The following is a 14,206-nucleotide window of genomic DNA, read 5'->3' on the forward strand; positions in this document are numbered from 1 at the left end:
AACCCCTGTGATCCAAACTACCCTGGCTTCCCTGAAAATCAAACCCACAAGGGTGGGGTCTGGGGGCTGCAAGTCACCCGTGTGAGCTGACTGGGTGTAAAACAGAGGACACCCTTTGCAGAGGGGACACAGCTGGGCAGGGTGGGCACAAGGCATTGAAATTAGAGTGAGAAGATGTCCTGAACAGAATTTGTGTGGGAAGAGGTCCTAAGCAGCTGAGAATCCTGACTAGAATCCTACTCTTTATAGATACCTTGGCTGTTTGTAGGAGCAAACCACTAACAAAGCTCCTACACAGGTGCTCCCCAAGTGCTACAGTGGCTCTGAAAGGCCCAAAGGGTGGGCACATGTCATTTGTGGAGTGAAGGACCCCTGATCACAGCCTGGCTCATCCTAAGGTCCATTACACCTTGCTGCAATTAACAGGTGTTGTTCTGAAGCACCCCTAGGATGAGGAACTTGAACCAAAGCCTTCCCTAATCCTCCTGACAGCTTTTATCAGCAGCCAGGTGAGGATGAGGTTTTTCTGCAACACTGAAATGATTCAGAGTGAACACCAAAACTGGGTCATCATTTCCCTAAGGGTTTTTCTTGGACGACAAGGTGCTGAAACAGGGAGAGTGTGCCTTCAAAAATCAGTCAGAGCACAACCTGGTTGCTGATCCTGACTCCAGGACTCCAGAAATCAGTCCACAAGGCGTGTGTTCCCATGAGACCCCACAAGGCACTTTCTCTCAGACATGTGCTCCCTCAGGTTGCTCCCTGGGCTGTAGGATCACAGCACAGTTGGAGAGAAAGAGGGATTGAATTGACAAAGGAATTTATTAAAAGTTCCAATTAAAAAATCTTGTTGCCAAGAGAAAATGCAGGGTATTTTCTGTCTGCATAGGTCACCAAACATATTTCATCCTGCATAAAATCCCTCTGGCACAGCCACAATTATTAAATCAGATAATTCCAAACCTTTGCCCAAAGCAAAATACACATTTTTAAGAGCATCTTCTCCCTTTCCAGTCATCAGGTAACCTCAGGAGGCTGCCAGGCCAGTAGATCTTGCCAAAAACGGTGGGCAAGTCAATGAAAATGGAGAGGTTTTGGAAGAAGATTCAGCCTGTAAGGTCAGGTCTGTGTCTACAACTTTACCTGTGCCATCCAGGGATGGAGAAAGTCATGATCCTGGGAGACAAAGCTTAGCCAGACTTTCCAGAATTTCAGAAACTTTGTGAGATATTGGGGTGATGGTTGTGGGGACCTCAATCATAGAATCCTAGAATGGTTTGGATTAGAAGGGACCTTAAAACTCATCCCATTCCTCTCCCCTGCCATAGGCAGGGACACCTTCCACTATCCCAGGTTGCTCCAAGCCACGTCCAACCCGGCCTTGGACACTTCCAGGGTTGGGACAGCCACAGCTTTCCTGGGCAAAGAGAAATTTTGGATGAGCTACTGAGGAATTCAGAGCCAATGGCTGCATTCATACTACTGGGATGCAGCACTGGAGATCAACTGGTCGTGCTGTTAAACTGGTGGAGGAGACGAATGGAGCAAGAAATAAATATAATTCAAAAGAAGGTTTAAGAAGAAGATGGAAAAAGCTGCAACAATCAGAATTCAAGCAAAAATGATTTTGTTTTGGGGATAGGGCATGGCCTACAGGGTCCTTCCATTCCATATTGTTATTATTTTATGCTCATGTAAAAACAGAGCTGTTCATGGCAGGGGCTTGGAATGAGATGATTTTTAAGGTCCCTTTCAACCCAAACCATTTTGTCATTCTGTTATTCCATGATTCCATGGCTCTGTGGTTCTGTGATTCCATGGTTCTATGATTCTATGATAACATGGTTCTGTGAGTCCCTGATTCCATGGTTCTATGATTCTGTGATTTCATAATTCCGTGATCCTATGATTCCATGATTCCATGATATCATGGGTCTGTGATTCGAAGAATTCCATGATATCATGGTTCTATGACTCTATGATGTCATGGTTGTGATTCTATGATTCCATGATTTTATGATTCCATGATTCTATAATTCCATGATTCCATGATTCTGTGATATCCTGGTTCTATGATTCTATGATGTCATGCCTCTATGATTCTATGACACCATGTCTCTGATTTAATGATTCCATGATTCTGTGATTCCATGGTTCTAATATTCCATGATTCTGTGATGTCACGGCTCTATGATTTTATGGTTTCATGAGTCCATGATATCATGGCTCTATGATTCCCTGGTTCTATGATTCCATGATTTTATGATGCCATTGTTCTACGATTCTCTGGTGTCATGGCTCTAGAATTCCATGATTCCATGATTCTGTGATTCCATGGTTCTAAGATTCCATGAAGCTGTGATGTCATGGCTCTATGATTTCATGATTTTATGTTTCCATGATTCCATGATTTTATGATTCTATGATATCATGGTTCTATGACTCCATGATGTCGTGGCTCTGTGATTCTATGTCATGGCTGTATAGTTCTATGATTCCATGATTCTGTGATATCATGGTTCTACAATTCTGTGATGGCCTGACTCTATGATTCCATGATTCTGTGCTATCATGGTTCTACAATTCTGTGATGACCTGACTCTGATTCCATGATTCCACAGCTCTTTCTAAGATTCTGCTGTTCTATAACTCCATGATCCCATGGTTCTGTGATTCTACAATCCCATATTTCTATGACTCCGCGATTCCATGACCTTGGGTCTGGCCTGGAACTCCATCCCTGAAGAGAAACACGACAAACTCACATTTATCAGCAGCAGAGGGCGTCCAACGCACGCGTGTCCCTAAATCCCGAGCTCCAACAGCAAATCCGAGGGCAGCCAAAATTACTCGGAGCGCTGCCGATGCTTCCCCGCCAATTGTGCCGCTGCCCCGGGTTTCCTTCCCTGCTCCGTGCTCGGTGCCATACGGGAGGCGCAGACCCGATTGTTCGCCCTGTGGCCCCCGCAGACAGGATACGAGCCCAGTGCCAGGTGTGGAATTATTTTCCTGCGTGGTGCTATAGCATGGGAATTGTTGATAACGCTAACAATGCGGCAAAGGAAAAGCGGGAGAGGAGCAGGACAATTCAGCAGCATTTGAAAGCTCTGGGGACATGGAAAAAAAACCCTCCCCCTATTCATGTGTCTCCAAATCCAAGTTCTTAAGGATGAAAACGTGAGTGTTTTTACTGGGTGAATCCCTCAAACAGCCTGAAACTCCTCAGTGAGTCTTGTGCTGTGGTATCAGCCACCCCCCCCCCGGTTTAGTGGAGATAACTTTGATTTATCCCAGGAGCCTGTCAGGATGGATCAATTTCCCAGGGAACAGCTCCCTGTCCCTGCTATGTTTTGCTGGTGCTGGGGGCTGAGTCAGGGCTGGGGGCACAGCCTGCTCCCACGAAAAGCAGGTGGGGGACAGTGGCTGCAACAAAGTGGTGGGGACTGTGGTGCAGGAGGAGTTTTGTGGGAAAACGGGGTCAGGCCCTGAATTCAGACTCCCTTTGGAGTGTTGAGAAAGTCACTAATCCTTGTCACTCCTGAATGAATGTAGAAATAATCAGATTTTTAGGGTTGAAACTGTATACAGTGATGCAGCACCATATGGCACCAAGGAATGTTTCCCCATCCTCCATGGCAGCATGTTGTGGGTCTTCCAAGAGAGGATTAAGGGCTGACTTGCAGGAAAAGGGTCTGATGCCCTTTCTCCTGAACTCCTGAGCTCTCCAGGCCTCAGGGTGAGACTTTTGCTGGGTTTCTATGTTTGCAGAGCTCTTGCCAAGCTGGTGCCACCAACCTTTGTCACAACACTGAGCTCTTGCACCAGCCAAGAGGCCACTCTGTCCCAGCCAGCTGAGACCCCTCGAGCTCACTGCCACAACGACACCTCCCTCTTGTCCAGCTCACAAATCCCAGTACTTCTGATTAGGAACTGTTTTGTCAGCATTTGGCACGGGCCCAGCAAAAGTGACACCAATTATTTGTGTCAGCTCCCCTCTGAAAGCAGGAGATGTATGAAATCTCACCCCAGGACAATCCATCACGGCTTGCAGTGGGATTTGGGACCTGTCATTCTGAGGGGGTATTGACTGAGTGTGGCTTCTTCCAGGCCACAGAGGTTATGGGGAGCTTTATATCATCCCCAGCGAGACTGAAACTGAAAAATGAGCCTCAGAGTCTCAGCTTGGGTAAATGGTTCAACTGAAAGTTAATTTGGGCTGCTACTCATTTATGTTATTAATTTTAGTAACTGAAGCATTTTTTAATGGCAAATGTTTGCTTTAAATTAAGCAGGGACCATGTCTTACTTCTGTTCTAATATCAGTTTAGGTTAAAGTCTTACCACCAGGGTATATGGAAACCTCTTGCTTTGCTCAAGGACCACTGGATTTTTCAGATGGTCCTTTCTTAATTATTTTTTTCCTAACTGGCAGCAGCTGGGTTTTTGGGCTGATATGAAGCTCTGCTTGCAGATAGGAAGGGAAATGGTGGGAATGCAGCGTGGAAGACAAGAATTGGTTTGTTCCTGGAGTGGTTTCAAGAAAGTCACGTCACTTCCATGATCCTCTAATGCCTCCTTGCAGTTTAATGAAAATAATAATGAACATTTTGAATTATTGGTGGCTCTGCTCAGCCCACAGCTCATGTCAGCTCTGTCCTGAGCTTTATTCCTCACATTTTGCTGTCTGTACCTCACTTTCCTGCTAAAAGAGCACTGTGGATATATCCAGGACACCTGGGCCATCCCTTTTCCTCTTTCCTCATAGCCTCATCCTGGGATAATCCAGGGTGAGGATTTGCAGGTCACATCCCAGTGGTGCAGGAGTGATGAGAAAAATCCATGTCCTGAGGACTAAATTTATAAAATCACACAAGAAACTGAGGTCTTCCATGCCTAGAAGTGTCCAAGGCCAGGGTGGAGCAACCTGGGATAGTGGAAGGTGTCCTTGTTCATGGGGGGTGGAATGAGATGAGCTTTAAGATCCTTTCCAACCCAAACCATTCCAGCATTTTTTGATACCTCCTCTGTTAGAGACTTGCCATCATCACCACGAGACAACCACAGGTAAGTCACCTCCTGACTTCCCCAACACCCAAACCCCACCCACCCAAATCTCAGGCAGGTGGAATTAAGGAGCCTGGGTGCCCCTGGGCAGGAAAATGCCCATTGCAAGTGCTCTTGGTATTTATTGAATGAACACCCACACCCTCAGTCCCACGTTGAAGCTATCAACCAACAAAAGCACTCAGCGAGGCATTGAGGAGGGGAAAAATCAGGCCAGGAGCAGGATAAAAGTGCATCTTCCCACAATTCAGAATAGTTATTCTGATTGTTTTATTATTTTTCTTCTCCAAACCACCAGGAATAGGTGCTCTGCTCATGGAGGAGAAATGGAACATAATAAAACAGCTTCTGTGGGTCTCTGTCTCCCCTGTGCCATGGCTACGTTCCACCTGCAAATTTGGTAGCCTTCTCCCGCCCAAAGGGCAAGTTCAGCCTGGTGCAGTGGTTATGGGATTTCTCAGTGTGTGCAGAGAACCAAGGGAGCAAGAAAATCTGTTTTTCTCAATCACACACCTTCAAAATTCACCCCAGATCTCAGTGGCAGGCAGAGCTGGAGTGATCCAGGCACTCTCCATCTGGAGCTTTGGGAGGAGCACTTCACATCCACCTCCTCTGCACTGACCTTCACCCTTGGGTGTGCCTGCACTAAGCTGCTCTTCTCTGACAGTTCACTCACCCCATTTCTTGCCACCCATCACCTTTCCTCTCTTCCCTTGTAATTTTGGGCTGACTCACTGCCCGGTTATGCCATGCCCAGCACAATCCCTTTGGATCCTCAGAAAGGATGCCCACAGTCTGCAATGTGACTTTTGGGGTCAGGAGAGAGGGGCCAGGAGGGATTTGGGCTTCTGAAAGGCCATTGTGAAACACCCATCTGGGGACCAGCTCAGGGCTGCAGTTGAGGAGAGAAGAGAAAAAAGAGAAGAGAAAAGAGAAGAGAGAAGAGAAGAGAAGAGAAGAGAAGAGAAGAGAAGAGAAGAGAAGAGAAGAGAAGAGAAGAGAAGAGAAGAGAAGAGAAGAGAAGAGAAGAGAAGAGAAGAGAAGAGAAGAGAAGAGAAGAGAAGAGAAGAGAAGAGAAGAGAAGAGAAGAGAAGAGAAGAGAAGAGAAGAGAAGAGAAGAGAAGAGAAGAGAGGAGAGGAGAGGAGAGGAGAGGAGAGGAGAGGAGAGGAGAGGAGAGGAGAGGAGAGGAGAGGAGAGGAGAGGAGAGGAGAGGAGAGGAGAGGAGAGGAGAGGAGAGGAGAGGAGAGGAGAGGAGAGGAGAGGAGAGGAGAGGAGAGGAGAGGAGAGGAGAGGAGAGGAGAGGAGAGGAGAGGAGAGGAGAGGAGAGGAGAGGAGAGGAGAGGAGAGGAGAGGAGAGGAGAGGAGAGGAGAGGAGAGAAGAGAAGAGAAGAGAAGAGAAGAGAAGAGAAGAGAAGAGAAGAGAAGAGAAGAGAAGAGAAGAGAAGAGAAGAGAAGAGAAGAGAAGAGAAGAGAAGAGAGGAGAGGAGAGGAGAGGAGAGGAGAGGAGAGGAGAGGAGAGGAGAGGAGAGGAGAGGAGAGGAGAGGAGAGGAGAGGAGAGGAGAGGAGAGGAGAGGAGAGGAGAGGAGAGGAGAGGAGAGGAGAGGAGAGGAGAGGAGAGGAGAGGAGAGGAGAGGAGAGGAGAGGAGAGGAGAGGAGAGGAGAGGAGAGAAGAGAAGAGAAGAGAAGAGAAGAGAAGAGAAGAGAAGAGAAGAGAAGAGAAGAGAAGAGAAGAGAAGAGAAGAGAAGAGAAGAGAAGAGAAGAGAAGAGAAGAGAAGAGAAGAGAAGAGAAGAGAAGAGAAGAGAAGAGAAGAGAAGAGAAGAGAAGAGAAGAGAAGAGAAGAGAAGAGAAGAGAAGAGAAGAGAAGAGAAGAGAAGAGGGATTTCTGGGGGAAAACACTAAGATGGTGCTGAGGACACCAGTAACTGTGGGATGTCTGCAGTTCTGCCTGTGCATTGCAAGTGAGGATGTTGGCTGAGTTGGATATGCATCTCCTTCCTTTCCCCAGCCTCAAATGATGGTTCTGGACCCAAATCACAGGCATTTTCTCCCAAATGCAGAATACCTGCTGCAGAGATTCACACTCAGAATGCAGCTAATGCCCACTGCTTTTCCTGGCTAACTTCACCAAAGGAAGGGCTTTAGCAGTATTTCTAGTCCAGTTGTGTTTCCCTGGGTTATTCATTATATTCAGAGAAAAATAAATTCTTTGACATGTGAAAATGCTTTGATGATTCTCAGCAGAGATGTTAGTTCATGGTCAAGTGGATATTCCATGCAAGGCAGGAAGTGTTTTTCTTTTCTTTAAGTACACCGCAAAGTCTTCCTCTGTGCCAGGAATGCAGAATTAAATCCTAATTAAAGGCTGTAAAAACGCAGTGAATCTGAGAGGAACAGGTACTATTATCGCCCCTTTCATAGATCATACGAGCTCTGTGGTGACATAATAAATAACGCCCCCCCAAGTTTTTAAAGGTAAAAACCAGCAAATCATTAATAATGTCTCTGGCACCATACATCAAACTGAAGCCTTCCTCTTGCAGCTGATCCCCAGCTATTCCCAGCTGCCTTTTTGCATTGCTGCTTCCTCCCTTTGCCCTGCCCATTCTTCCCATCTTTCCTGCTGCAGTGTTCCTGTGTTGTCCACCTGTTTTTATTTCTGCAGTTCACTGAAGAACTGCAGGTATGGATAAGGCAAGAAAACACACACCACACTCTTTAAACCCAGCCTCAGGAGGTTTTAAAACTTGCCTGGACAAGAAGAGACAGACAGAAATTGTTTTTCAGGGTAGAGAGAGGAACTGGATGATGATGTGGTAGTTTCACTCATTTCTGGCACACCTGATCTATTTACACTGCTGTCTGCAGTGGTGCAGCACTTCCCTCCATGTCAATTTTGCTGTCTTGTCACCCTCTCTTTTTTGATCTTTTTACATTATTCTATAACACATTTTTCTATTTTTCTTTGACTTAACCCATTTCCTTGTCTCAGTCTGTCTCTTTCTGAAGGGTTGGGATACAATCTGTCATTACTTGCTCACACTCAGTTCTTCCAAGATCACGGAATCATGGATTTGTTTGGTTTGAAAGAGCCTTCATGACCATCCAGTTCCTACCCTCTGCCATGGGCAGGGACACCTTCCACTATCCCAGCTTGCTCCAAGTCCTGTCCAACTTGGACACTTCCAGGGATCCAAGGGCAGCCACAGCTTCTCTGGGCACCCTGTGCCAGGGCCTCACAACCCTCACAGGAAAGATTTTCTTCCCAATATCCCATCTAACCCTGCCCTCTATCAGCTTAAAGACATTCTCCCTTGCCCTGTCACTGCATGATCTTGTAAAAAGTCCCATTCCAACCTTCTTAAATTGCTGGGCTTCTTGGGATTGTCATCATTAATGTCTCTCCATATGGCTATTATATATAATCACAGGGATTGTTCCAGTAGTGTCTCACTCCAGTTGCCTGATTTCTCCTCTGTCCCATGATGTGGGATTTTATCTTTCCTCTCTTTAGGCATTGAGGGAAGACTCCACAGAGATCTCACAGAGGAGGAAGGCACTGCACACATGGAGACAGGGTGGTCTTTGCTAGGTTCCCCCACCTGGAAGATGCAGATCCAAACGCAGCACCTTTTTTCTGGAAAAGGTAAAAGCAGCAGGGAACTCACTCCAGTGGCTGAACTTCATACTTTATGCTTGGATTTCTTTTTTACCCACGTCTAGGAGTTACTGCAGCTGGAAAAATACCTGAAAAAATACAACTCTCTGCCAGTTGGGATGAACTATTGGGATGCACTAATGGGATGCACTACTCAGTAAAAGTGAAATTTCTCCCTCAGTGAGTCTCCAACTCACTTTGTGCTAGAGAAACTGTGGCTTCCCCATCCCTGGAAGAGTCCAGGGCTGGGTTGGACAGGGCTTGGAGCAGCCTGGGGTAGTGAAAGGTGTCCCTGCTCACAGCAGGGAGTGGAACTGGATGATCTTTAAGGTCCCTCCCCACCAAAACCATTAAAAAATTTTATGACCTTATGTTTTCTCTCCTGATGCTCAGGGCAGGGTTCACCTCACTTTACAGACAGCTCCAGTTTATGGGCACGGGAAGCCAGGGCACCTGCAGGTGTCCCCAGGTGAACTTCCTTTTAAACACCAGTGACAGGGGGCAGGGGTGGCTCACCTGGCCTTACACAGGTAGCGAGTGCCACTTGAGGTGCTCTCTGCTTCCTGAGCTGTCACATGCAGAGGGCAAACACACCCTGGCAGTGGAGTTTGGGCAAATATCCAGGAGAGTCTTCTGTACACCATGTCCATGACAAAACAGCTGCCACTTGTAGACGTGGCACCAATTTAATCCAAATTCATTCAACCTGGTAAATGGAAGTGCAGCTTTTGGTGCTGAGGGGAGTCCAGAATGGAAAGGATGTGGGAGGGCTGCACGTATTTATGGCTGCAAGGAAGTGATGGAATGTTGGCACAGGTGTCCAAGGGCTGCAGGGATTTGTAAAAACCTGAGGTTACACATGCCCTTACATCTGTAAGGATGAGGATTGCTTTGCTCTTTCCCTGCTATATCCACCTGTGATTGGGTGATTCCAGCAGGGTGACAGGGTCTCCAGGAAGGCATGGTGAAGCTTCAGTTCATCACCCATCAACATTCACCAAGCATTTCCCAAACTGGGAGACAATTCCGTAGTTTTTAGGTGAGATTTCCCTTGTCTTTGTAGTGGCCTTTCTCTCCTCCACTTCATTGCCACAGGAAAGCTGTTGAATCACAGAATATCCTGAGCTGGAAGGGACTCACAAGGATCATCCAGACCAGGTCCTGGCCCTGCACAGACGCCCCAACAATCCCACCCTGTGCATCCCTGACGGCGTTGTCCAAACACTCCTGGAACCCTGGCAGCCTTGGGGCCATGACCATTCCCTGGGGAGCCTGGGCAGTGTCCAGGCAGTGCCCAGTCCCCTCTGGGGGAAGAACCTTTTCCTGATATCCAGCTTGACCCTCCCTGGCACAGCTCCAGCCATTCCCTGTGTCCTGTCCCTGGTCACCAAACAGCAGAAGACAGTGTCCAGTTCTGCTGAGGGAGTTGCTTCTGCTTCATTAGGGATGAAGAAAATTAGTGAGCCTGACTCTTCAAAAAATTGGTGTTCTGGATTCCCTGAGCTTAACAAAGGCCCTGTACTATTCATCTCTCCCGGGATTTCAGTGCTGCAAACCTTTAGAGTAGTTAATTCCCAAAAGGAGTAATTTACCACCACCTACCCCTAGATGCACTGGTGGCTCTTTATTCTCATCAGTCCAGTCCTCACCACATACAAATTTCTCCATTTCAGGACATGTTTGGAGCTGCCTGATTCTCAGCAGCGATGATCAGTGAGGAGCTTACTCACCCCTAAACCCTGCTGGGATTCACCAGCTGAGCGTGTCCCTACCTGCTTGGCTCTGGGGATTGATCCAGAGGGTGCATGCAGAAGGTGCCAGCTTGTTCCTTGCACAAATTTGTGCAGCAAGGGGAAGGAATCTCTTGCCTTTTGAACAGTTAGACCCTCTCTTCTCACTGCCAGAATGCCCTTGTTAAAATAGCTCCATATGGAGCTTGAACCTGTAGTTTCTGTGTTATAGCAAGGGGCACTAATCCATAGGTATTCTGCACTGGTTCTCTGCCATCGAATTATCTAATGGTGCATGGCAAGGATTGGATATTCCAGCAGTTAGGGCATTGCCATGAAAGATCATGTTCTCCCCATGGATAAGTTATGCCAAAAAAAACCACCTTTCAGATGGGACATCTTGAGACCACTCAAGAGCTCACTCCCCTGACTGAAAAACACTGGTAAGACTTAAGAAAACATTTTTATGTCTATTTTTGCTGGCTGTGCATGGCATAGCCTGCTCTGAAAACACTGACCAGATCTTTAGAGGGGATATTGGGAAAAAAATTCTTCCCTCTGAGGGCAGTGAGAAGCTTGGGGTGCCCAGAGAAGCTGTGACTGCCCCATCCCTGGAAGAGTCCAAGGCCAGGTTGGACAGGGCTTGGAGCAACCTGGGATAGTGGAAGGTGTCCTTCTCATGGAACAAGATGAGATTTAAGGTTTCCTCACACCCAAACCATTCCATGATTCTGTGATGATCAAAGCCTATGAATATATTAACTGGAGGAATTTCAGCCTATAGGTGTTCCTGATAACATGTAGGCAGTGGTGCTGTTTCAAATTCCTCTCCAGGTTTGGATATCCATGTCAGAGCAAAATGGATCTTCCTCTCTCTGTGGATCATCCCCACAAATCAATAAGACTCTTTTATGACACCCAGCTTATGGAGTTGTCTTTTGTGGTCCTGAGGGTCAGGAAATGGTAAAAGTCTTCCCATCCTAACACCAACTGCTGATGAAATTAGCATAGATATTAATTCTAATTAATGATTATTAATGAAACTAATACAAATCTACCCTTTTATTATCCACAAGCTGGTCTGCTCCTACGTGGCAAAAACCAAGAGCGGGATTGTTAGAACCACTCCTGATTGGGAAAATAGACTCCTATACTTGCTCATGTTTCCAGAACCCTGTTTGAGGATGGATGCTCTGTTCCTGAATCCTTTTCTTCCATGGCTGTGGGTTGTGGGTTCTCCCAGCTCCCCTTGGTGCCTTCCCTGCCTCCCTGGCAGGGAACAGCCCTGAGCCCAAGAGGGACTTTGGATTCCTGTCATATTGCTGGGAATATAACAGGAATATGTCAGTGTCTGCTAGGAACACCAGACAGGAAGAGATAGGGACGAGCAACAGGAAAGTGAGAGAAGGGAGTGGGACAGGGGCTCATTTTTTTTTCCCCTCTTCTGTCCTTCCTCTCCAGCAGAGCTCTCCCACACACGATGTGAATCCAGGGTGTGGCCAGAGATGCACAATCCTCTTCCCCTGCTCAGGGATGTCACAGGAAGGTGAAACCTGATGAGATTAGATGTGGTCCCTTGCTGGGACTGGCTGACAGCTCCAAAAGACATCTGATGTAACCAAATCCTTGCAGCGTGGGCAGTGGCAAGATAAGAAATATCTCTCACGTGTGAAAGGTGCAATTTGCTCCTCAGTTCTCCTTCCCTCCCAGCACATGTTGCTGTGGTGAGCTGATATTGCCAGAGGCCTCACTAGTTTGGTCTCATTCCTTAAGTTTTCTTGTTTATGAATGCATCCCCAGGGCTGAAAACTGAGTTACTCATTACTGCTCAGAAAGTTAAATTACTACACTAGTAACTTCCAAAATTTTACTCTTGATGTGAATTTGTGTTCTTGGGATGGAATTTTCAGCTGAGCAGTATGGTGCCAGGTCTAATAAAATGTTTCTCACTTCTAGGACAGGCATTATGGCTCTGTCCTCAGGTTACTCCTTAATGACCTTCTATTCCCTGCCCGTGGTAGGGGTCAGAACTGGATGATCTCTAAGGTCCCTTCCAAAAATTCTATGATCCTATGGATTTATTTTTACTCTCTAGGTTTCTTGGGAAGCCAAGTGAAATAAAGCATGATAGGACTGATGAGTATTTGCCTTCAAGGTTAAGTTTGGGACAAGGTGGGAGACTGGGGAGAGGTCAAGGCTTCTGCCATAAAATATAAATGGGATTATCAGAAACACAGGGATATTTTTATTAACAGCAAACCCTCCATTCTTCAAATCATTGCAGATTTTAATATGAAATCCCTGTTCCCTTTCTGCTCCATGACGTGACTGGGTTTAGCAGCCCAAACCAACTAACATGTCTGATGTCACCATAAAGATCAAGGCAAGATTAAAACTCCCCAAATGCACCTTAGCTGGTGCATGGGGTCAGCAAGGGTTGTGAAGGTGAGAAAGCAGAAGGGCTGTGTTCTTCCTCAAGGACAACTTGACGCATTATCCTGCCCAGAGCTGAGCATTGCCCTGCACCATCCCTGGAATAATCCGAGGCCAGGTTGAATGGGGCTTGGAGCGACCTGAGATAGAGGAAAATGTCCCTGCCCATGGCAGGGGGTGGCAATGGATGAGCTTTAAGGTCCCTCCCAACACAAAGCATTCTGTGACTCTTGAATTCCTGCAGGTATTGCAGCACTGGGCTGTGCCTGCCCTCCCTGAGTTTGATGAATCAGGTGTCTGATGCAAGGAGGGACAGCCAGGGAGGGACTGCAGCCCAGCACAGACAGAGGGAGAGCCAAACATGGCTGCATTCCTTGCCTGCTCCTGACTCCTTAAGGAGAGTGAGTCCTGCTGCTCAGCAAGATTCTCAAGAGCTGGAGTTGGTTCCTTGTGCTTCAGGAGAGTTCCTGCTCTGGATAATGTGGGAAGAAACTGATACTTGAAAAATAAATACAGTAATTTGAATATTTAGCAACTCACAAATCCTTCTTCAGATGTTTTAGTGCACAACAAAGAGGTTTTTGCAGAGACTTACCCATGCCACTGATGAAACTTTACATGGAATTAGCCTTGAGTGGCTGAGGTTGCTGTGATGGAGAGGATGCTTTGGGATAGCAGTGGGAAAGATGAGTCCTACAGCCTTCTCTGCACGGGGATCAGGAGTACCAGAACAGGAGCCACTGCCCCAAAGTATCCACTGCCCCGAGGCTGGACTGCCCCTGGGACCAGGGAGAACTCCCAGGTCAGGCCCAGTGCAGGGGAGGATTTCTGTGCTGGAATAGACTAATTAGGCACCACAGGGAAGCATTTCCATCTGCTTAGGAAGCACTGTCCTGACCTTGCTCCTACACCCACTCCCTCTCTGTCACAGGTCTGAAAGAGCCTGGCTCAGCTCTTTTAAAACTGGAAAATGAGCCCCAGCACCATCCTTTATGCAAGAGCTGAAAGGTTAATACATGTCACGTCTGTCGGCCAGGACTCTGCAATAGGCAGAGCCCTTTTTACTGAGGGAAAAAAAACCACCAGCCTGTCACAGCCTGACCTTTCCACCCTCACACTCTAGCCCCACTTTCACACCACAGGGTTGAGAATAAACACATCCTTTTCCAAGCAGGGCTGGACCCTCTCAGCTGCAGCAAAATGTGATTCCTTGCGAACAGCGCAGGTGGCTCTTAGGTAGGGATTTTCCTGTGGATTGCAGGGATAAACAAACATCAAGCTCCTGGAATTAGAAAGGTCAACATGGATGTTTCCTGTTGG

The sequence above is a fragment of the Taeniopygia guttata genome, chromosome 3, assembly GCF_048771995.1.
Source record: "Taeniopygia guttata chromosome 3, bTaeGut7.mat, whole genome shotgun sequence".
Lineage (NCBI taxonomy): Eukaryota > Metazoa > Chordata > Aves > Passeriformes > Estrildidae > Taeniopygia > Taeniopygia guttata.